Source organism: Mauremys mutica, chromosome 22 (genome assembly GCF_020497125.1).
Source record: "Mauremys mutica isolate MM-2020 ecotype Southern chromosome 22, ASM2049712v1, whole genome shotgun sequence".
Classification (NCBI taxonomy): Eukaryota; Metazoa; Chordata; order Testudines; family Geoemydidae; genus Mauremys; species Mauremys mutica.
The window spans coordinates 3,209,025-3,234,687 of NC_059093.1; the positions used below are offsets into that span (position 1 = coordinate 3,209,025).

General features: G+C 44.7%; 1 long non-coding RNA gene across 1 annotated transcript in view; it reads right to left on the minus strand.

Annotated features, from left to right (window-relative positions):
- Positions 1-8,957: 8,957 nt before the first annotated feature.
- LOC123354920 overlaps positions 8,958-25,663 on the minus strand; it is an 87,920-nt gene continuing 71,214 nt past the window's right edge. Inside the window, exon 3 of the long non-coding RNA XR_006574965.1 lies at positions 8,958-10,182. This is a non-coding gene — a long non-coding RNA (uncharacterized LOC123354920). The remainder of the gene's footprint in view (positions 10,183-25,663) is intronic.

Here is a 25,663-nt window from a genome sequence, read left to right on the forward strand (position 1 = left end):
TCTTTCTCTCTCTCCTTTTTTTTTTATTTAAAGGAAGTAGTTAGACGCAGAGACTCCAGCATGAATAAAAACTCAGATTTATGGGCCCATCAGTGGGATCTTTAAACTTCCTAAGTGCTTAAAATGTACACATTTTAACTTGAAAAATTACCAGGTTTGTCCAAAGGAAAATTTCTAACATAAAACATGAAACTCATTTGAAGGGAGAAATTCTCCAATGAAGCGAACCCAGGCAGTCATAAAAAAGTTAAACCAGGCAGAAAGGGAAATGTCAAATGTGTGGGAGAGCCAGCTGTCTCTCTATTCTTTTATATATATATTTTTATAACCAAGATCAGGTTATAGAAGAATATATGACTGTCTCAAGCAGGGAGGGGTGAGAAGAAAGGAAGGAATTTTGCTTCCAGTCTGCGACTTGATGTAAAGCAGAGAATGCTACAAAAATATACATTTTTTACTTCTAAATAAAGCACTTTAGAGTGACACATTTATTGCTAGCAAAGAATTACTCAAATAAGAGACATTGTCAGCTATTTATTTAAAAGCTTTTTAATAATAATAATAAAAAAGCAAAACCCCCTCTCCATTCTTTACAATGCTCCCTTAGAAGCTTCAAGATAAAATGTTTTTTCCCCTTCTAATTTTCTGTTCTTCCATTTAACCATGTTCCACCAGGCAGTGTGCATCTCCTGTGTTTTGCTAGGGTTGCTTGTCATTTGTTTACTTCCCGCTCTCTGCACTTCAGCCTCATCAATGATAACTGTGACAGAGCCAAAATACCGGCTGATGTAAATGGCTGCAGCTCAATTGCCTTAAGTGGAGTTCCATCCAGAGAGTTTGGTCCATAGTGTCTAAGGATCCCAGGACAAATGAGAGAAATAACAGCTGTGTGAGTTCTTGTTGATATATCAGCCCTGCATCTCGGTTCCAGCAGCAGGTTGAGTAAAGAAAAGGAAGGGGTATGTGACGAGTTCCTCCGGGACGACACCTGGAACTGGGCTACCACTAATCCCTCTGACCCACCAGCCCGGGCTCCCTCTCACACTGTGCTGCTGTGAGAAGCTGCAGACCTGCTCCTGGTCCTACACTTCCACCAGCATTCACACAGGGAGGGACACACCCAGCAGCAATTACATGCAGACTCTGACCAGCCACTGCATGAACCAACAGTGGAGAGGCTACAGCCAAAATAACTGCCAGCTTCCCAGCCTAGGACCCTAGAGCTGTACCGTCCTGCCCTGGTCAATAAGGCTGGCTTTAGGAAGCGCGGGGCCCAATTCAAATAGTTTCGACGGGGCCTGCTGCCGAAGACCCAGAGCGAGTGAAGGACCCACCGCCAAAGTGCTGCCGAAGACCCGGAGCGCGGGTCCCTCTTAGGCGCGGGGCCCGATTTGGAGGAATCGGGGGAATCTGCCTAAAGCTGGCCCTGCTGGTCAAAACCCTGACCAGTATGAGTTTATTATCCAGTTTGCCTCCTGCTCAAAGTGGAGAGGAAATTCAACAGCCCCTGCCCCTTGAGCTAAGATTTCCAAGAACTTCACTCCAACCCTACTGGTTTAAATGAAAACATAAAATAATTACAAAAAGATAGATATTAAGTGATATAAGGGATAGCAAACAGATCAAAGCAGATTACCTAGTAAATAAACAAAAATGCTAAGCCTAAAATACTAGATAGATTGGATATGAATCAGCAAATTCTTACCCTGGCTGGTCATACAAGCAGGCTGGCAGAGTCTCAGGGCCTACCCTGCACTTGCTTTGCAGCTTGAAATCCCCAGATTTTTAATACACAGGCTAGTCCCCCGGTTCAATCCTTGTTCTTCAGGTGTTTCCAGGAGTCTTCTTGTGTGAGGAGTGAAGAACAAGAGACGATGTCACTCCCTGCCTTATATAGATTTAGCATATGGCGGGAACTCTTTGTTCCAAAACCAGTTCCCAGACCAGTTTGTGGAAAAATACAGACACCCCAATATGGAGTCCAGAGTCATGTGGCCTGGTCACATGCCCTTGTAGAGTCCTAGCAGGCATTACTTACAGGCTGTCTGGAGCGTTCTCAGGAAGGGTCACCAGGTGGGGGATCAGCTTCTCCTAAGGCCTATTGTTTTCCCCAATGGCTCATTACCCTGAATAGGCCTTTCCCAACCAGCTATCTAGACTGAAAGCATCTTGCCTAGTGCACGTCACCCAGGTGTAACTACATTTGAAATACAGATATAGTCAATATTCATAACTTCAGATACAAAAATGATACAAGCACACAAATAGGATAATTATATTCAGCAAATCATAACTTTTCCACTGACACCTCACATGACCCATCTTGCACAAAATGCATCATAATTATGCTATAATCATATTATAATATCACTATGAAGAATATGGGGTTCAGTATCACAGGGAGTAAAGGTGGTTTCAGATCTGTCTTTTCAGGTCATCTGAGGGCCCCTGAAGCATTTGACATCAATTAGAGCGGAGCTCCTCTAATTTACACAGAGGGGTTTTGCTGTAGTTCTGCCATTCTTCCCTCCTCACACCTCCAGCCACGTCCCCTATGCTAATGGCTAGGAGAAGGCTGCCACTGAGCCATTCACTCCTGCAGTTCTGCACCAGCCGGGGAGCCCCCTTACATGGGTAGCTTATAGTCCTCCTAGACGGCTGTCCTGCTGCCTGATTACAAACTGCCCAGTGCACGGACAGGAAGGATTTGAAGAACACCTTTGAAATTCTCCTGTTCTTTGTTATCTTCCTGTAAAAGGCAGAGAGAGTCAAATCTGTTGTTTGTGCGGTGCGAGGGGCCCATTTAGGCCCTATGCATACCCAGCCCAACCCCATACAATTTAATAGGGTTGTGCATGGTAAGTCAAAATCTGGCCCCTGGGGTTTTCAAAGGCTACAATTTTCAAAGGGCCTAAATCCTTTAGTTTGGGTGCCTAATTCTCTAAGCACTCTTCAAAAATCCTAGCCTTATCTTTAGCTCTCCAGAGAGTCACAGATTCATAGATTCCCAAGCCAGAAGTGGCCACTGCGATTATCTAGGCAACTTCCTGTGTAATGCAGGCCAGACAACGTCTTCACAATAACGTGTGTTTGAACTAGAGCAGATCTTTTAAAAAAAAAAATTCAATCCTGACTTAAAACTTGATTGACCATTCCTTGCACTTCACTGGAGTTAGGGAGGGAGTTCTCAGCACCCCGGGAGATGGGAAGTGGATGCCCATACCCCAGAGATAGCTCCAAAAATAACCTCGCCCTTATTTCTGACCAGGACTTTTGCTCTCAGCTGTCAAAATCCTCCCTGTGCTCCGTTACTCATTGCCACCAAGGCCGGAGTGCCTCCCTCAAGTAGCCTCGAGAGAGGGAGAGAGAAATACAGGCTCCAAGGCTGAGAACCCGGCAACCTGTAAATTACAGGTTGTTCGAGCTGAGCAAAATGCTACATGCTGTGCCATTCCCTCTGACTTTAAAATATTAAATGCGGAGCTGGTAGTACATCTGTTTGTCCAAAGCAATTTGAGTCTCAAGTGCCTGTCACTAAAGTCTGGCACTCTAATCTGTTTCCACTGGAATGGGAATAAAAGGAGGAAGAAGAATGACTGGCAATCAGACATTGTGTGAGCTCCTTTCTGAGGAGTGCATGGACCAAAGATATGGAGGAAGTGAAATCTCTCTCTGCTCAGCCCACACTATTTTTGTCAGCATTCTCAGTTCCCATTGGGTTTAGCGCCTCTGAAAGATCTGACCTTACACTAGAGATGGCCAAACTTACTTTCCTTAATATGGATGCGGCATCTCCCAAGCGTGATTTGTTCTGGGACCACATTCTCCTTTGGTTCTCAGCACCTGGCCCTTTTTAGACCCCTTTCACTGCCTTCCCTCTATCATCCATTCAATCCATTCCAGCGTCCTTTGTAACAGGGGAGACAGCCTCAGGCCAGCATGTGAGCTCAGCATCTCCTGCACAGGCACTGTGGGACTTTCCTTCAGGAAAAATTATCCTGTCTCCCTTCCCTTTAAGACAATAAGTCACACTCCATGGCACCACCCAATAAATGCTAGCAGCTCAGTTTAGACATCCCACTGGGGCAAGCCACTGAAATGCTTTCCACAACCCAATATAGCATATCACAGTGCAGTGACAGACCTACCTCCTCACAGCTTTTCACGTTGTCATCAATGAGACCAGTGCAAAGAAAACGTGAAACACTATCACCAGGGGCAGTGCAGAGTTCTGATTTGGTCATGCTTTACAATTGCTTTGTGGAGGTGTGAATGAAGGCATGAGGTCTAGGGCAGGGAAAATCAGGCTGCTAATCATAAGTGATTGTAAAAATGACGATGTAGAACTGCATAATTATTCTCTCTCTGAGATTCCAGATCCAAATTCGTGCCCAATTTACAATCCAAAGATGGTTTTCCTACCTGCCTTGCAAATTCCACCTGGAATGTAAAAGTTAAGCAGGGTTCTTTCTGCCTCTCAAACAATCAAGATTTTGCCATCAGAACTTAACTGGCAGTTTCACAGCCATTGGAGCAAGCCGGAGCAGAATCCAGCTCACTCTTCCATGGCAGTGCTGGATCAGCAGGAGTACCGTATTATCTGTCAGCAAAGCGAGGAGCTATGACTCAAAAACGCCCAGGGAGCAGATGTGTCAAGTAGTAGAGCTGATTAGGAATTCTCCAACAACCCTTTTCTTGTCAGAAAATGCCAATTTGTTGAAACCAAAACTGTTGGCGAGAAAGGCTTGGTTTGAACAAATCTTCTGTTACAATAAAAATGGGGGGGAAAGTTTTGAAATTGTTGAAACGTCCCATTTTGACTTTTCTGAAATTAAAAAAAATTCATTGTTTGGGTCGAAATGTCTTTTGTTTATAAATGTAAGATAATTTGTACTAAAAAAATACAAATAAAAGGTAGATATTGAAACTTTCTGAAATGATCAAACAAAATGTTTTGATGGACCCAATCTGATTTTTTTTTCAGATGTTTGTTTTTTCAAGATTTCCACTTTTTGTCCCGATTTGAGATGGGAAATTTTTTTTAAATCTCAAAAGTTCTTGTGGAATGAGAAAACCACGTCCCTCCCAATTCTACTGAGTGTAAAAAGGTGCCATTTTTTCTATGCCTCCCTTGTGACCATGCACATTTTAATCACAGCAGCATCTACGGAGAGAGGCAAATAGTGGTGTCCCCCAGGGGTCTGTTCTGGAACCAGTTCTATTCAACATATTCATAAATGATCTGGAAAAAGGGATAAACAGTGAGGTGGCAAATTTTGCGGATAATACAAAACTACTCAAGATAGTTAAGTCCCAAGCAGACTGCGAAGAGCTACAAAAGGGTCTCTCAAAACTGGGTGACTGGGAAACAAAATGGCAGATGAAATTCAATGTTGATAAATGCAAAGTAATGCACATTGGAAAACATAATCCCAACTATATATATAAAATGATGAGGGCTAAATTAGCTGTTACCACTCAAGAAAGAGATCTCGGAGTCATTGTGGACAGTTCTCTGAAAACATCCACTCAATGTACCGCGGCAGTCAAAAAAGCAAACAGAATGTTGGGAATCATTAAGAAAGGGATAGATAATAAGACAGAAAATATCATGTTGCCTCTATATAAATCCATGGTACGCCCACACCTTGAATACGGTGTGCAGAGGTGGTCGCCCCATCTCAAAAAAGATATATTGGACTTGGAAAAAGTTCAGAAAGAGGCAACAAAAATGATTAGGGGTATGGAATGGCTTTCATAAAAGGAGGGATTAATAAGACTGGACTTCTCAGCTGGGACAAGAGACAACTAAGGGGGAAGGGATATGAAAGAGGTCTATGAAATCATGACTGTTATGGAGAAAGTCAATAAGGAAGCGTTATTTACTCCTTCTCATAACAGAAGAACTAGGGGTCACCAAATTAAATTAATAGGCAGCAGGTTTAAAACAACACACAATCAACCTATGGAACTCCTTGCCAGAGAATGTTGTGAAGGCCAGGACTATAAAAGGGTTCAAAAAATAACTAGATAAAGTTCATGGAAGATAGGCCAATCAGTAGATGGATCACTTGAAGATTACCTGTTCTGTTCATTCCCTCTTGGGCACCTGGCATTGGCCACTGTCGGTAGACAGGATATTGGGCTAGACGGACCTTTGCTCTGACCCAGTATGGCCTTTCTTATGTTCTTATGCTTGCTTGAGATGTGACAGGCCCCTCAAAGACATTACTGAGTGTTGGAGTGTAGTAAGCCCAGATGTCAGACCAAATGGCCAACACAACCAGCAACATTCAGAAAGCCATGATACTTCCTACAGGGTCGGTATATGTGTGACATCTCATTAAATTGCTCAAACAATGAGCCATATCTTTAACCAAGACCCTTCAATGTCATTTTCAACAGACTAAATAGCAGAGTATTAGCATAGCTGTCAAGGCTTTCCAGTTAACTCTGTAGCAAGTGAGGTTTAAAGTGCCTTTCTCAGCCCACAGCACATTCCTCTATTTTTTTTTTAAAGAGAGAGATAAAAAGAGAAAAGAGATATCTCCACAAAAAGCTCTGAATATTTTACCAGGTCAAATTCTGATCTGGTTTACACTTCTGTAACCTTTTAACACAGTAGGATTGCACTGGCATAACAAAACTGAATCTGGCTCATGATCTTTCAACACCCAGGGCAAAATTGCTTTCTTTTATTAGTCTTTTAAGCCCTCTATGGGCTCAGGAGTTAGAGAGGAAGGATGATTTTGTGGTTAAGACTGCGCTTTGGGAGTTGGAAGCTGTGGGTTCAATTTCTGCCTCTGGTATAGACTCTTTTAACCCTCTCTGTCTGCCCTGTAAATATCAACCTCATCTCCATCCTTTTAACACTAACAAATTACATTTGCCATTTCCTCGACTCTTCATCTCAGCTTGTCTCTTTCCCCCAAACAGAACACCTCTGGATTTCTCTCTTGTCTGTATTATCCTTTTATTCTGTCCCTGGATCATATTTGTCTCTGCAACATTTTCTAAGGGTGAGCGTACAGGAGAGATGAAATACAAACTGGCATCACTAACCTCCAGCATCCAACAATCATGAGTCAGGCCCCAAAAATCAGAAGACGGGCTTAAAAATCATGAGCTTTTTAAAATAATATATTGTGGATTCTTTTCTTTGCCTTCTGATTTCAGAGCCCCTAGGGAGTACTTGCTTCATGTTCTCAAGCTTTTCTCTGCAGCCACACTGACTATAAACTTATTTCTTTTTTGAATGAAAGCTGAGATCCTCATGCAATCAATTGATTCCCACAGCTGGAGCTTTATAGAACACAAATATTTCAAGACTTCTGATAAACTCACGAGAGGTGGCAACAATGGCTGATTCTCTCCCACTTGTTTCCTTGTATGCAGGAAAGCCTTAATGTCAGGCCTAAAATTATTGACAGTGTCCCTTTAAGGGAACAACCATTCACTGGAACAAAATAAATGTGTTGTTTTTCCGTGCAAAATATTTCTCCTCTGAGTGAGTAACTTTTTACTAATTGGGCAATGACTTTGCTGCGTGGGACTGTGGCGCACAAAACACTTAGGCTACTTTTAGCAATGTAAGAGCTATAAGGACATCCACATCTATAATTACTGAATTTCAACCTCATTTACTAAGAAACTGAGTCACTCCCGTCATGACTGTACTGTTTGCTCCGACAATTAGATTTTTTTAAAGCGAGATGTTTATTTTACTGAAGTCAAATACCTCTGTTCACTTATCAAAAAATCCTGCGATGCCAGTAAGCATGGACCCAAAACTGCCGTGATGCTATTGGACCCTATCCTTCATTGCCCTTTACACAAGGCCATGGGGCAAGTGTAATGCACCCAGAGAAGGGGGTTGTTACATTCAGGCACAGGACTGGTTCTGCCAGTTCTGCAGTGCCTAGATGCAAAGGGGACTGTCATTGGCCTGCACTGGAGCAGAGATGAGGTGAGGTGGATGGGCTAGGAAGGGCCATCACAGTCCCTGATTAGGAGAGTTGCAAATTCTTCTCTCTACCCCTGTTTAGCTGATGACACAGGGCTGAGACTGGCCCATTGCATTTTGCACCATTATTGTACCATAGTATTTTTATAAGGTTTCCTCTTTTGGTGATGGACAAATCTTGAGGTTTTCAGAAGTCTAAGTCCCAGCAGCATCCAAAAGATGGTAGTTTGTTTCTTTTAAAAAAAAGAAAAATTTCCAGAGGCTGCAAAGCTCCATGAGAAAAAAAGGAAGATTTCGCTCCCAGCTGTAATGGCATAGAACAGCCTTTCTCATACTGCATATCCTTCTGTTCCAGGCTGGAGTATGGAAGAAAAGAGTTAGGATGCAACTGAATTAATAATGAACAGAAGGGTCTGACAGACTTTTCTGAAGATCAACAAAAGATTCACATTGAGTGGACCTGAGTTTGGGGCATTCGTTCTGGAATGGGTTAGCAAAGTTCAAACCAGTTAGTACTGGACCTACGCCAATCCATCCCTCTCTTACAAATTACCCTCAACAAATTACTAATTATTGTAATCAACTTTAATAAATAAAATTAGTTGAGGGTTTGTTTTTTTCCAGTATGTTCTAGTTTTAAAATAAATTACCAGAGTCAAAGCTAACGTCTAAACGGAATATTTCTAGACATTCGTCAGACTCCAAAAAATGCTTTAATTAGTGCCAGCTAATGAAGTCCTTGGGTAATTAAGAGAACATTTGTCCCGCCTGCGTATTTTTTTCTTGTTTACAACAATTTTAAAAAATACTTAGTCTAGACTTCAAGAACTATTATGCTTTTTTTAGTTACTCCGTAATAAAGTACTTGTGTAATTATTAATAATTACTAACTGAAATAACATTTTACTGATCAAGTTAAAAAGTTTCTTTTTTCTTTTCAGCACAGGGAGAACTGGTGGGAGGTTGAGTTCCTCAGTCTCCAGGGGTAGATCAAATAGCAGCAGAAGCAGTTTATTCCCTCTTGGGTGCTGTGAGTGATGCCCTTTGGGAGTATCTCCTGTCTACAGCAGACATGTTGGTGCCAGTGACGTTCCTTTCTTATCCTACTCCAGGGCTGCAAAGGCAGGAGCCTCACTTCACTTCCAGCTCAGAGACCTGTCACTCAGCCAGAAATCAGCATTTAAAATCTACCCCCCAACATTCCCTTTGACAGCTGCTGTGCGTGGCTGCTGGTCTGTGGTACATACTGCAGTATCCACACTGCACGTGTTCTTAGGTTAGGTTTAGATGGATGCCTATGTCCATAAACCAATGCTAGACCCGAAACCAATCAGTTTCAGAGTCTGATTTCTCCATTGGGTGAAATTCTGCACTTTCCCCAGTCCAGGGAGTAATAACTCCCCAAACACCCAATTCCCCACCTCTTCTAATTCAGCTGCTCTTTAATTTTGCTGATTGTATCGAAGTTACTCAGGTGAACTTGAAGACATTCTAAAGGGAGGGATGGAGTTAGAGGACCACTAGTACTGGGAGGGGTTATAGAGACAGATCCTGTCCAATGGTTGGCTGGGAGGGGGTTAGCCATGCCTCTGGCTAGAGGAAGCAGCCCTGATTGCCCTGAATGTAAGGATTTGCAAGACTGCCTGTCGGGAATTAAGTCCTCCATCTCATTGTAGGAGGCATGGTGCTGGGTAGGGCTAGGGGCTGAACTGAGCAGTGAGAGGTTCTTTAGGAAGAGGGATGGAATTGAGAGGAAAACATTATTATTAAACAGGTATATTATGGTAATAGTTAAGACCCAAGAGTGGGGCCCCATTGTGCTAGATCCTGTACAAACAGAGAGTCTCACGTTGCCCTTGCCCTGAAGAGTGGACCATCTAAAACAAACAAGACAGACACAAGCTAGGGGGAAAGGAATATAACACACAGGCAGCATGAACAGAGTGGATAACATGGTTGTGAATGTTCTTCCTGGGAGCTTGGCTGCAATGAGCCATGCTCCAGACCTCTGCTTTGCACGTTGATTGCAGGAAGCTCTGCTGTATTTGTATTTTGTCTTTAAAGGGGCAGCGTCAAAGTCTTTACACTTAAAGATAAAGCTTTCCCATAAAAGCGTTTACTCCCTTATGTGGATGTTAGTTTCTTTTCCAGCTCCAAGCAGCTCGTCAGAAGCAATTCAGTTTGTAAGAGGTTCCTTAGGGGTTGATGATCAGATGTGACTGAAAGAAAGTTAATTACATCTCAGAGGAAATTTGAAAAATATTTGGTTTGTACTTTTTAAATTTCCCATGAATTTTTTTTTAATTTCCCATGAAAAATATTTGTACTTTTTAAATTTCTCATGAAATTTGTTCAGCTTTTCAACAATAAATGAAACTCTCTCATCTTTGAAAACCATGTTTAGTTTAAAAAAACCCATCTCTTTTAACATAAAAATTGAATTTCAAAATTTTAATTAAAAACTAATTATTTTTAATTGGAAAAAAAACACCTTGTTTTCAGATTTTTTGCTGAGAAACAAGAACATTTTGACTAAAATGAACATTTTCTACAAAAATGTTTGTCTTCATCAAACCACATTTTCTCCAAAAGTTTTTCAACGAAAAAATTTCAGCCAGCTCAGCGGCTGAAACGTGAAATCTCAGCTTCATTTCCAAGTGGCTTGGCAGACAGCATCTTTGGTGCTGCTACTGCTGTTTTCCATTTTTCCATGATATGCTGGGTTCCCAACAGACTATTAAAGCACAGATTTTCTAATCAACTCATTAAATGCTTCAAGAACACATTTGTTTATCTTAAAGAGAGGTGCTCATGCTGTAACATGCAGATCCAGATTTCAAACACTCCCATTTTAGGCTTGGTTTGGTTTGGATCTGGGGTTCTGGTTCAATCTGTTATGAAAATAGCATTCATCTGCAAAATTCAGAAGCTGGTTTGGATTTCAAACCCCTCTCCCCTTGAGATTGTCTGGGTCTGTTTCCACTCAGCCAGATGCCCTACTATGAAATAAGTGAGTTGCGCATGAAATTAGCTCAGCATGGCTCCTCCTGGCCTTCTCTGCTCAGCAGTGAGGGCAGTGCACCAGGAAACTCCTTGGCTGTAGGAATGTACAAGTGCACACAGTGAAACTAGCTGCTGGATGGGTGAATATTCCCATTGGGAAAGTCTGCTCCAGTGCCTGGCCCACCTGTTGGCAGATTCAGGAGCCTTGCATCCTGTGTGCTCAATGCCCTGGTGGATTTGCATTTTGCAGAAACACCAGACATCAGCACTGTGTGGCTCATTCTCAGCCATCAAAAGCACCATCATCCAGTCTTCCCTGAGAAGGACAAGTTGGAACTCAGCCCCCACATCAGCTCAGCAACAAATACAACCATCTGGGGAATAAAGCCCAGCACTTTCCAGTCCTTTAACCCATGGCGATATGTCACTGATCAGCACAATTGGTTCTAATAGCTCCCCAGGTAGATTCAAGAGAGCAACGAGTTGAACATAAAAATCCCTTTATTATTGCCATTTCGCTTTTATATACCCATCAAGCTTTCATATTTAATCTCCTACATCACAATAGCTGATCGTTTTTAACATTTGACATTGATAAAGTGTCCGCTGCTATTATTCTGACATACCATAAAACATGACACCCATTTGCAATAGAAAAGGCAAAGAATCGATACTCAGCCCCATTTTCCAGTCCAGCAGTAAATCACAGAGACCGTAACAAATTGTTTTAAATATAAGCACCTTCAGAACCAATAAAGAACCCAACTGATCCATGCCTATTGTCATATCTGTCAAACGTCTTTTCTTTTAAATGGGGGTGTGAGTATTTAAAAAAAAATCCCCTCTCTGCACCATGCTTTTCTCCTAGAGGGATGTCCTTCTGAGGTCTGACATTCTCAGGACATCTATTCTGAGAATCTTAGTTGCTGGTGATATCATGAGTGTCTCTGGGTATCCGATTTTGCTATCTGAGACTCTGAATCAAAGCCCATTAAACTCAGTGAGGATATCACAATTGTCTTCAATTGGCTTTAGCCCAAGCCCTGGGAGTCAGCTAGCATTAAGTTTAGCACACAGCATTATCAAGATGGGAAAGTCAGAGTTAAGGTTGCTACCTTCTCCCATGGTGGTGCTTTTACCATATTACTTGGTACTTGTTTAAGGCAAACATCTCAAATCATTCTAAGCCTCCCAGCATCCCTGCGATGTAGGTAAACATGACTAGATCCGTGTGTTAACCAAGCCTCAGAGAGTTGAGGTAGTTCACCCAAGGCCTCGCAGAAAATTGACGGCAGATTCATGAACAGAACCAAGAGGTCCTCACTTCTAGTCACCTGCTCCATGACTCCTCCTTTGTAGCCAGGTATCAGAGTGAGTGAACCCACATGGCACGGTTTATATTTTCATTATATATATCTATATCTGTATCACTGATCTCTTACACTAAATGAGTGCATCTGTGTGTCTCTTATGTATCAGTTTGTAAGATTATCTTTTCTGCATTCAAGAGACAGGAGGGTCCCAAAACCCGGGCTCCAGCCCACATGTCTACATTACAATTGGACAGTCCTGCAGCCCAAGCCCTGCAAGACCAAGTCAACCGATACGGGCCAGCCAAAAGTATTTCATTGCGCTGTAGGCGTACCCTAAGTGACTTCTGAGCCGAAGTCCCATTTTTAAAGCACCCAAGTCTTTAGGAGACAGAGTTCCATTGAATCATTGACTTTAATTTTTTACCCACTCAGATTTCCTTGTCAATTTCATAGATTATTAGTGTGCAGTTTCAGTGGCGCATTATCTCAGGCACGGGTCATGTGTGCCCTTGTTAACCTCTGCACCTTCCTCTTTTATGTGTCTCTGGGTACATTCACTCCATTGTGATTAATCTGTAGGGTAAACCTGAAACACAACATAACATCAGCATCATTTACATGTCTGAGATACTGTGAATGTTGTGTGCATAGTTTAAAAATGTTTTCGGCTTGTCTGCTGTCAGAAAGCTCCTAAATAATACAGTTTACCTGAGATGATTGATTTATAGGAATCCTGCTCATAGACCCAAAGGATGACATTTTAAACATGCCTTCCTTGCTTTTATAAGGAATTAAATGATCATGTTTTGACAGGACTGATCATATGGAGGTTGAGACTGATTCTCTCTGTGGTTTCAATCTATAGCTCCTGGAGCCGATAGAATAATATCCTGTCTCTTTAAAATAATGCATAGCTGGCTATTGCTGCTGCATGCAAGAAAACAAATGCTCAGGTGGAATTCCCAGAATAGCATCTCTCTGTCAATGCTACACCTGGGCTAGTCCAGGTCTCTGGAATTCATCCCCATCCCAGGAATGTTTGCAGATATGTACTGTGGGTGCTTGCATGTCACCCACTCACAGGCGGTAAGGTGTGGCCTTGTATTGGCATTAGTGGCTGAGCAGTTTTGATTCTACTTTTAGGCCCCGATCCTGCAAAATGTTCTGCATTTGAGGACATGGGGGCTGCCCTGAGGTGCCAGGATCTGCACCCGCACAGAGGAGCTGGCGTGGTCGGGGCCTGGGACAGCTCACTCTGGTAATTAGACCAGCACAATAGCAATAGGCTTTTACACTCTCTGCTGAACTGGTCGTGTGAGCATGAGGCCAGATTTTGTTTTCAGGGCTGTGGAGAGTGTGCATACAACAGGCATCTTGGAAGCCAGAAGCACTGAAAGAATCTAAAAGGTGATGTGCATTTATTCCTGCTTTAACAATATTTTAGCCATGCCGTTCCTGGAGCACAGTGAGTTGTAAATCCCCTTGACAAGGAAGAGGTTAAAGAGCTGATATGAACTACTCTGTATTACATGCTGGTTGTTTAGACGGGGGCTCTTGGAATGCATGGTTTAAATCTAAGCAACAGCTCTCCCCTGGCACAGGTCATTTTTTTTCCTTCCAAAACAGAGGATGTAAAAATGAATTTCATCTCAGCCTGACCTTTGCAGGCTAGCTCAGCACTACAGACCATCACTAAGTTGATCAGAGCTGTTGGGGGGTGAAAGGAGGGAGGAAATTGTGGAAGTCAATGACTCTTGCTCGGATATGCTTAATACTCTAGCTGGCAGAACTACAACCACCGGGTTTACAAGGGCGAGGGAAAAAACGTTCCACTTGGAAAAAGCCCATTGCCTTGAGATGCCTGCTATGATGTTTAAAGGGGATTTAACTTTGTTATCCTCCTATTGGAGACAGGAGATCAGCTGCTGCCCCAACATTTTTGGAAAGGTCTCTTCCAGAGAGAAAGGGGAGTGCCCCTCTAGTGATGTTAAATATTGCTTAGTCCTTGATCAGAGCTGCAAAGTACTTGACAAAGGCCCATTCTCCTACCCAGGCAGCTGTGCAGCTGGTTTTGTCCAAGGTGAAAGGGAAACCGCCCCTAGAGAGGTCAAAAAGACATCCTCCTCCTCAAGTCTAGAGAGGAACGTCTCCCTGCTGGGACTTAGACATGGGAACAATCAGTGCTCAAAGCAGCAGCAGCCCTACAACTGCGGGAAAGGAGACTTTGCAAAAGCCAGCAAAATTACTGGGGCTTTAAAGCTTGTGTGCAGGTTTCCAGCCACTAGAGGGAGAGGCCCCTTTAAAAGCAAGGAGTGGAAGCATCCTTAGGGATGTCTATATGGCACAGTAAGCCCAGGTCTGTGAGACCAGGCTTGTGGACTTCTCCAGCACTGTGCTTGAGCAGCCACACTGTATTGTAAGCATGGGTTTACAATTGCTGGCCCTGGGTCGCAAGCCATGCTCACACATCCGTACTGGACTACACAGGCCTTCTGACTCGGGACTGCTGCCTGACCTGCAGCCACACTGCCAAATGACAGGGCTTGGGCCCAACTCTCAGAAGACTCCTAGGACTCAGGTCCTGAGTGTTTGCCGACCCAAGTCAAACTGATTTGTGTGTGGAAGGAAGGAGAGGCTGGGGTTAAACCTGCGACAATGCCCAGGTGTAGTATGCTATGTAGATATAACCTTAGGCACCACCACTTAGATAAGAGCACCTTCACCTTGCCTATATTGAAAGTTGTGCCAGTTTAATTTGCTAGTTGCACCAGTTTAATTGGATTACCTAAACCAGTGCAGACCCTGTGTGGACAGTCTTAAATCTTTAAGGTTTACACAGGTTTGGCCAGATTGAAATAAAACGCCCCTTTAGTTAAACCCATGCATGTACCGCAGACCAGGGCTCTGATGCTGGACCTTAGATCTCAAGTGATAGGCTCCTTAGAAATAACTAAGATGAATAGAGAGAGAGGCTTAAATAAGAAATGGGGAGAAGGGACAGCAGAACTGCTCTCTAGGGTGCCGGTCAGCCCGGGTGGGAAGCAGGCACAAAGCCTCGTACCATTTCGCTCCCAACTAAGCCCTTTTTGAGGATGTAAGCGGCACCCAGGCCTTGTGCTGGACCTTTCCGTGGAGGCAATGGCATCTGCTAGGGAGTCTGGAAGTGCTGGAGGGATGTTGGTGGCATGCTACCGACTCAGAACCTGGAAGCTTCAATCCGTTGCAGATAACGGCTAGTCAAGGGACAAACAGGGATTCTGGATATTGCTGTGTTATTTATACTGGGGGCGGGGGAAAGAGTTGACTTGCAGCCCATGCATGCAGTTCACCTATGCAGCCGTGTGCGTCCATCACTGGTACCCTCACTCTACTTCACTTCTCACATTTGGACCTAAGCTCTTCAGTGCAGTAACTATCCCTTCCTATGTAGATGTCCAGAGCTGAACACAATGGGGACCTGATCCCAAAGGGGCCCGTGGGCACTACCACAATAATCTCTGGCAGCTGGTGGCTACACAAACTACTCTCTTGACTAACCCTGCTTCCCATTTCCTTTCATACCATTGTCCAATTCACACGGATCTTTCCTTCAGCTTACTTGTAGCCAAAAACTGCCCTACCCTCTCTTATGTTCACAACACACACAGAGAAGTTCAATAAAAACATCAAATACTCTTGCTAGAAGGCTGGAACGTAACATTACCTTATTTCTTAAGATCCAAAACCCTATCACACAAGAACCAAAAGCCAGCAAGTGACAAAGCGGCAGCTCCCCAAGGCAGCGAGGCACAATTCACACTGCTTTGCTGCAGGCTGGCTTTTCACAGACTGACCACAGATCACCCATATCACACACTTCCCTACAGAGACCCGTAGCCTGCAAGCAGAACCAGGAAGCCCTTTACTCTTAAAGTGATAGCTTATAATTTTAACCCAGTTTTCAATACACCAGAGCCTCACCCTGGAAAGATAAGTTGCACTCCTTCTGCTGTCTGGATTTATAGTTACTGAGGGTTTTGAGAGGCTGGTTTGGTACCAATTCATCTCACATTCCCTGTCCTTTTCTCTATAATTTAATCAAGGCAATTTATTATGTTGCCCTGAGGCAAGTAGGCAAATAAGAACAGACGATGCCATTCCCTGCGCTGTTCTCAGCTTGTGGAGATGAGGGAGCTTTCCCCTGGCATTGGTCAGTCCTGGGGAGCCTTTTCTCCAGCATGCTGGGGGAAGACAGATGTTTCTGAGGTGTTTTCCTGCAATTTGGATTACTGAACTATGCATGAGGCAAAAAATTTAAAAAAATAAAGCACAGGGAACAGAAAATCATTAATTTGAAAGGTGAGATCGAATTGCTGTTTGTATTCTCCCTTTAATGGGCCCTCAATTGATAATTAGTGTTATATTATCACACATCTTTAATAGAATATTGATGCCTTTGGCAGAGATATAATCCCAGTGTCAAGAGTAATTCCCCTCTTTCCAGCGTGTTGCACTTATTACACACAGGCACAGCAGAGACAGTCACAAGGCTTGGCTGATGCATCTCAAATCAATTAGATGCAGCACTTCACACAAGTGACTTACAGCACGTCAGAGAAATGCATATTAATGCTTTGCCTTGGGAGCGCAAACTGACAGAAGAAGAGCTGGCTTTGTTTGACTTTCATACGCTTGTCCTTTGGGTCCCAGGGAACCCTCTGGGATAGTGGTGTGAGTCCTGGCATGCATCCCAGCCTTGCTTGGGAACCCTTGACATCCAAGGGAGGAAGGCTGCAGGTGTGGCACAGCCCTTTGTGACTCTGATGTGGAGAAGACGAGTTCCCCGGTGTCATGTTGCCATAGGATGTGTTGAGCTATCTGATGCAACTCGCTGATGAGTGTTACTGCAAGACGTCTCCAGGGGTTTTCTTGCTCCAGTCAAGCTAGCAAATGGCTGCTCCTTACTAGTCCCGTCACCCACAGCATTTGGATGAAACTCATCCCAGTGCCGAGGGGCAGCTCAAGCCCTATGCACCACCTAAATCCATCCTAAGCCTGAAGTTGGAATTTCCTCGGAACTCGACACTGTCAGCAGGATCTTTCCGCAGATAGCTAGCACTGACCCAGGCACCACTGGAGTGCTTGGGCCCTGTGCTGTCTCTATGCACTGTGGAGCACTCCACCCAGGTGCCTGCACTGGAGGACCAGGCTAGAACCTACTCAGTGAGGTCTGCAAAAGGGTGCAGAAGCACTCACAAAAGTTACAGCAAAGCCAGATGACCCCCTGGGTTCATTTCATAGAATCACAGAATTCAAGATCAGAAGGGACCACTATGATCATCTAGTCTGACCTCCTGCAAGATGCAGGCCACATAAGCCGATCCATCCACTCCTGAACTAATTCTCTCCCTTGACTCTGCTGTTGAATGCTCCAAATCATGATTTAAAGACTTCAAGTAGCAGATAATCCACCAGCAAGCGACCCCTGCCCCATGCTTCGGAGGAAGGCGAAAAACCTCCAGGGCCACTGCCAATCTACCCTGGAGGAAAATTCCTTCCCGACCCCAAATATGGTGATCAGCTGAACCCTGAGCATGCGGGCAAGACTCTCCAGCCAGACCCTCTGGAAAAGGCTAACAATATCCCAACATTGACCCTTTGTACTAATTACCAGTGTGGCACGTTATTGACCTATTGACTAAACCCGTTATCCTATCATACCATCCCCTCCATAAACTTATCCAGCTTAATCTTAAAGTCATGGAGGTCCTTCGCCCCCACTGTTTCCCTCGGTAGGCTGTTCCAGAATTGCACTCCTCTGATGGTTAGAAACCTTCGTCTAATTTCAAGTCTAAATTTCCCGACTGACAATTTATATCCGTTTGTCCTCGTGTCTACATTAGCACTGAGCTGAAACATTTATCAAAGTGCTTTCAGGTCCCATCTGAAGGCAGGTGAAACAATAATAAATACCAAGCAAAGCAGGTTCATCTCTATCCAGGGAAGCCCTGATAGCCCTGGCCAGCTCCTGACTTCCTCGCAAAGCTTCATTCAGTAATGGTGGGTGTCAGACTGGACCAGGAGTCCTCCAGCTCGGCATGGAAAGCCTCTTATGGATCTTCTCCCAAGACAGCGGGAGTCACACTGGCCCCATGTCGCAGGCCCTGATTCTTACTCGCACTCATTTACACTGCTAGAGCCTAGGGGCCTTTGTTATAAATGAGACTCAGGCTCTCAAACTTCCACAGTGTTCAGTGGGGATCACTGTACTTGTTTTGGTCCAGGACTGTTATTGTAAGAATCAGTTAATGAATCGCACACACCAGCTCTTGCTCATGTGCACACAGACGCACACACACGCACACAGTCAGCAGATAGTAGACTCCTCACAAACAATCATCGCACAAATGACAGCAAAAGGGAGCTCGGATCTTTACATCCCATTATCTTAGTCTGCTGAAGGCTTATTTGGGGTCTGTCAGCATTGTGTTCCCAGTGGAAAGCTCCGCTTCTCATTTCTCCTCTCCCCCTCATTGTTCCCCGGAATGAAAGATGAGCGCGCCAAAGCTCTGGTTTTCCTCTTGCTTTCTTTGAGGATTTCTCAGTTGTCTTTCAAGGACACTCAAGCCTAAGGGGTGGTAGATTACAAACGTCTCCCTGCAGCATGTCTTTCTGACCACAGTGATACCACAGCCATGACGTTCTGTGAAGGGCTTTACATGGGGTATATTTCTAACATGAGTTGTGTTTAGCTTGCTGTGTCTCCCTGTGCTTCTTAAATCCACAGCCATGCACTGAGTTGAGAGTGGCACTGGAGTCTGGATTTCTCCATCATGCTGTTACCTCGGCAGCACAAGCCAATGGATGAGTTTGCAGGAATAAACGTTTTATCAAGATGGGATGACGTTGTGCCTATTCCTGAATGTCACCATCCATCATGGGGTGATGCACATGGTATTAAAGCAGATAAGTGAGAGAAAGGGATTTCAGGGCTCGTTCAGATCCCACAACCTCTGGCGGGGGGACAAGAGTTCCTCCTAAGAGCAGCCGGGTAACCCTGGAAAATCCAAGTCAGGAGGCCACCCACAGGGGATTTGTGGGAGGGCTGTTTGTAGTCATTATTGTTACTTTGTATGAAAGAATTTGGTGCTGGTAAAAGATGCCAGATAGAGAGACCTAGAGACCAGGGGTTGGATGAACTCCACAAACTTCAGAGCTCACGGTCGGCTCAGCTTTCCCAAACTCCCCCAACTTCTGGGTCTGTAAAAGCAGTACTGGGTCCCCCCTCCCACCCCTTCATAAAGCTCCTGGCATTTCCTGATTCTAGTCCTGCTCACTTCCCTCCCTTGCAGAGCCGCTAATGAACCTCAAGAGGAAAATGGGTGCAAACGTGGGGTGCTAGCGTAGGCCTCAGGAGACATGAAGTCAATCCCTGCTATGCTAGGTAATCCCTGTGTGACCTTTGGCAAGTCTCTTTGTCTCAATGTCCCTTTTGTGAGATGGGGATAATAGCACTGCCTGACCTCACCAGGGTGTTTGACAATAGATACAGTAAAGGCGGTGAGGTGCTGCGGTACCATGGTGGTGGGCACCATATTAGTACATAGATATCTAGGTCTAAGTAGAATCAGAATTTTGCTTCAAGTCTTGGCTGTTCCTTGCTGATAGCCGGGCTGCTGAAATCCAGTGCAGGCCAGTGGCTTGGATTTAGTGTATTTTACTCCTCCACACAAGAGCATTAGCTTCAAAGATGATGCTTGGGAGCATTTTCCATTTCTTCCCAGTCTGCATGGCAGACACACACAAAAATTCCATGTGCTATAATACATGTACTGAGTTTGCTAGTGCTCAGCTGCTTCCATTTCCAAGTCAGTATGGGGCTGATGCCTCCTGATATTACTCCCACAAAAATCATGCTAGCACTTAATCTGTGCTGCCGAGTCTGTGTGTGTGTGTTTCAGAGCCTGCCCTCCTACACAGAAAGCTGCTTCTGATATCACATTTGTCACCTGTGTTCATTGCAAAGCACTGGGTTGTTTCACCCAATTTCCAAATATGGCTGAAGAAAGAAAACACACTAAAATTGATTAAAACTGCTAAATATGCAGCTAAAGAGCCAGGGCAGTTCTCTGCAGACAATATGCATCTCTGCTATTACCTAATGGCCAGGGCACTTAAAAGGCAGTTGGCAGCAATGTGCAGCATGCAACCATTCTGCCTCTAGAGCTGTGAAAAATTAGTGGGATATTGTTCTCAAAGCTTTTTGCCTGATTCATTTGGGGGAAGTTCACCTCCACTCAGGCATCTGATTTTCTACAAAACAGCTGCTCTGAATCGAAAACCTGAGTGTCCAGCAGCCTTGTGCATAGAACAGATTGATGCTCGTGCAGAAATGGGCTCTTTTTAATTACAAATCTGGCCTTTTTTAAAGTGAAAATTTCATGACTGGGGAGGGGGGTTGGCAGGGGGATGGCAGGGTGTGCAAACTAAAGTAATTTTCCTCTTTGTCACCAGTGCAAAACTAAATAAAATGCAGATTTCACCTAGGGTCACCTTTATTTGCAAGTGTTTTGCCTCACCTCTAAGCGCCTCCCATGCTGTCACAGCTTCACTGATATTTTTAGCAAGCCAGGTCAACCCAAGCTAGCTCAGGTACGCTCACACATGATGCAATCACTTCTCTGACTGCAGTGTCCACATTCACCCAGAGACAGCTGATTGGGTAGCTGTGTTGAGACCTGATAGTGAAGGTGCATGGGCGGATGTTGACTCATCATGGCTGAGTAACCAGTCTTCAGCAACTCTATTGCAAATGCAGCCTGGCAGTAAATGGTCCCATCACTTCCAAACTGTGTGTATTGCCCCAATTTCTGAAGCATTTCTGAGCTCCCATGCCAGGAAATGGAGGTAGCTCAAATGATACATTACTGAAGACTCAGGGGAAGGTGGGCTTGTGGACAGGGGTGGCTCCAGGCACCAGCACGCCAAGCGCGTGCTTGGGGCGGCAAGTCGCGGGGGGCGCTCTGCCGGTCACCGCAGGTTGCCTTCGGCAGCATGCCTGTGGAGGGTCTGCTGGTCCCGCGGCTTTGGCGGACCTCCCGCAGGCGTGCCGCCGAATCCACGGGACCAGGGACCTCCCGCAGGCAAGCCGCCGAAGGCAGCCTGCCTGCAGTTCTTGGGGCTGCAAAATACCTAGAGCCGCCCCTGCTTGTGGAGAAGGGAAAAGCCTGAGTCAGGAGACCTGGATTCTGTCCCAGCTGTGCCACACACTCCCTGGGTGACCTGAGCAAGTCCTTTTGTGGCTTTGGTTCCTCATCTGTAGAATGGGGATAATCACTTTACATTTCAGCAGGGTTGTGAGGCCTAATCCGTTAGCGTTTGTGAGGTGTTCAGCTGCTATGGACATGCCAATAAGCAAACGAATTAAATCAGGGCAAGGACGGCCTTTTGGTTACATATCTGCACAGGGCCTAGCACGAGGGGGCTGAGCTGCCTACGTTCTACCACAATACGAATTAATAAATAGTTACAACAATAATAAAAACTTCGGCTTCATTAAGAGAGGTCACACGAATAGCTGTCCTTAGGGCTATCTACTCTCCCTTCCCAGCGTCCAGAGTGTGGCCCATAAATAGCCTGTCCACAAGGCCAAACCCAGCCATGGCTTAGGCAGGCAGTGAAGTGAACAGCTGTGAATTTGCTTCGTTGGATCAGAAGTGCCTAAGCAGGTCAGGCACCTAGCTCCCATGACCTTCCAATGAGGCTGAGGCTCTTAGGTCAGTTTTGAAAATGGGACTGATGCTCTCAAGTCACTTAGGCACTTATGAAAATTTGATTCACAGTCTCTACATAAACCCTGGAGCTGGGACTCAATGGATTGGAGTCGCCACTGGGGTTTATCTTTAAACATTTGTCTTGTGAACTACAAAAACTGGATGTATTTAACATTTAGCAAAACACTAGCAATCAGCAATCTTTTCTTCATAGACACAAAAGCGTCTGCACCTCGGTCTCCCGAACAATGATGGCAATGCATATTAGCATATATACTTCCTTGAGAACTGAACTTTCACAGGGCTAGCCTTGAAAGCAATGCAGAGTATTTACAGCTCTTATGAAGCCCCCTGGGAGAGGATAATCTTAAAGTGCCGCAGACACCGCATGGAAAAACTAGGAAAAACATTCAATTTAGGAACAATTTTGCTATCATCTTTGGGAGTGTATATTTTTTAAGCATTTGCTCCCACTGCAAGTTATTTCCCCACCTGAGGCCTGCACCTTCTTGGACATTGCAGCAGGCCACTGGGAGGTCACAGGCAGGGGGATTAAAGGTTCAGGTGGGGAAAGAACCGCAGTAAGCGAAAAATGGATTGTTTTCATGCAAATATCTCTGTAGAAATAGAGACAGGAAGGAAAAGAAACACAGGAAAATGAGCAGCAGATTTGTCTCTAAGTAAAATGTTTTTTATAGTTCTCCCAAGAGTCATCAGTGGGTTTTTAAGACTACAGTGTGAGCATCATGTCCTGCAATTCTGTAACCATGTCCAGTGCAAAACAAACACATGCAGAGACACACATTCTCACATGCAAACACTCACCGACACACGTGCGTATATGCACATTCTCTCACACGCCTGTAACAGAGTTCACTCACCACGGCAGTGCCTCCTGCTGGCCATCATGGGCATTAGCTTCACCAGCTGGTGCGCCCACTCCAGGTGGTGTCTCTGCCATCATCTCTGCCTGCAGACCCACCCCAGCCCAAGTCCCCTTCATGACTCAGCCCTCCAGCCATGTCACCAGCCATGTTTCCGCCCTTCCTGGGTGGGGCGGGGGAGGGGGAGAGAAGAGAGTATCTCCCAGTTCTATAGTCCAGACATTTCCCCAGTGGCGAGCTGGGGGGACCCATGTCACTAGCAGCCGCCTGCTGCCCTCCTTAACTTCTCTGCCAGAGCTGCTTCAATTCCCTGGGCCAATTCCCCACAATCCTAGCACCTTTTTCGCCCCTCTCTCAGAGCCTCCAGCAGCCAGCCAGGAGCTCCCTCTTGCTCCCCCAATCCCTGTCAGCAACTGCTCTGCCCAAGATGCTACCATCCTGCAATCCATTAGGAACACAGTCCTCTCTCCTGGGACTGCCTGGATCCCCACTCCACCCTGTAGCTCCCTTTTATGTAAGCCCACTGAGCCCTGATTGGTTGCTCTGGCCAGCCTCTCTCCAATTGGCTGCCCCCTGTGCAGCCTCCTTAGGCTCTTTTTAACCCCTCCCTTTCCGGGGTGGAGTGAATACCCCATCACAACACCACACCCCTACAATTTCCTCAGAGGCAATACACCAGAGCTGTTGTCAAACAGTGCAAGAATTGTGAGTCACAACTATTTTTCCAAACAAAAGTACCATGTTCAGCATGTTAAAAGTCATGGGGCAATAGTATTCATTATTCGTGAGTATATGGACCACTAACAAATATTCACACACTCACAGATCCAAAATGTTTAATTAATTGATTATTCTACCAAAAATTCATTATGAATGTTGCTTGTCATTCATTATTCTGCTGTTAAAAACTTTGAGCCAGCCAAAGAGAGTAGAAATAATACAATGTGACTATGCACACCACAGGTACTGAATATTACAAATTCAAAATATTCTGAGCGAACAAGTTGGCTGAAATAGAATAGGCAGATAATTATATGCGGTGAATAATTACAAACAGCAACGGCATTCATGGAAATAAGGATTGGTTCACAAGGGTCTGAATTTACACAAACATTGTACCTAACAAATAGTTTGAACAGTTCTAATTCAAGCATAAACTGAGTTGCATGCTGCAGCAGGGAATAAACCTTCAACTGTTCCCTGCCTTGTTTTTTCGTGTTGACTCACCTAAGGCCTGTGCAGGGGCGGCTCTAGGATTTGCACCGCCCCAAGCAGGGCGGCACGCCGCGGGGGGCGCTCTGGCGGTCGCCGGTCCCGCGGCTCCGGTGGACCTCCTGCAGACGTGCCTGCGGAGGGTCTGCTGGTCCCGCGGCTCCGGTGAAGCATCCGCAGGCATGTCTGCGGGAGGTCCACCGGAACCGCCTGCCACCCTCCCGCGGGACACCGCCCCAAGTGCACGCTTGGCGCGCTGGGGTCTGGAGCTGGCCCTGGGCCTGTGGAATTATAAACGAGCAATTTGAGCATGACAAATAGGGAATGTGGACTCAGAAAAAGCAATCCTTATGAAGTTCTACTGGACATGTTTGATAGGTATCCCTTTAAATCTCCTTACGTCTACTTCATATTAAGAATAAATCATCTCTCACAAGTCCCTGTGTTTGAGGATCCATGTTAAAGCGATAAGAATGTCACGTTATTCATGGTGTGAATGCCAGCATTTACATCAGCCTCCTTGTACCTCTCATGCTGTTGATCAGAGGTACATTAAAATAGAGATTTTAGTTCCTGTGTATGAAACTTTGTCCAAAATTCAAACTCAAGCACAAAAGAAGTTTGGTAACTGCCCCCCCACACACACACACACTTAGACATTAATTATATACATCAGACTGCCCCGCATAGCCTGATGCAGCGCCATAATACCTGAGAGAAGTTATTGGTTCAAGCAGTCTGAGCTAGGGATGTATCAGAGCCAAAACATTACCAACTGTGGTAGTAACAGGATTTTAACTGAATAACGAAAATGTGTGTCCAGGAGCTATTCAGTGTATTTACCTTTTTAGAGGTAAAGGTTGGTTTCTGGAGTTGAGGTTTTGCGAGTGGAACCAGTCTAGTGTACTTTTATGGGTTTATTAAAAGAATAAGCAAACATATATGAAGGTTAGCAAATATGCCATGAGCTAATTGTACTTCTGATTTCCCGTAACTAATCAAATATAACACAATGCAATAATCAAATCCAGGTTGAAACTGAAAGTCAATCAATAGAGCAATGGTTCAATTTATCAGGCTCCCAATTACTACAATGAACAATTAAATCAATGTAGAAGGTTAACCTAAGAATTACTTCAATCCTTTACGGGAAATAAAGAAAGAACACCCTTATTTCAGTCCAAACAACTGAGCTCAGAATCTACCAAAAACAAAAGCTGACTTCTGCCTTTGTTTTAAGAAGTATAACTCTTTAAATGATTTCTTTGTACCTTCCCACTTTGCTGCTCCACCTGAAGTTTCTCTGAACATACCATCCAGGTTAGATGTTATTTACTCGGCTTATTCCCTGTCCCACATTAATACAGTGTCTGAATCTTCCTGACGCTTTTACACAGATGTAGAAATGATTCTTAAATCAGGCACTTAGCAGCTTTGGAATAACATGCTGTTAACCCAGAATAGTTTCCTACTAATTAGGTAACGGCGGGGGGGTAGTGTCTATCTGGGGGAATGGTTCAGTGATACACAAACACA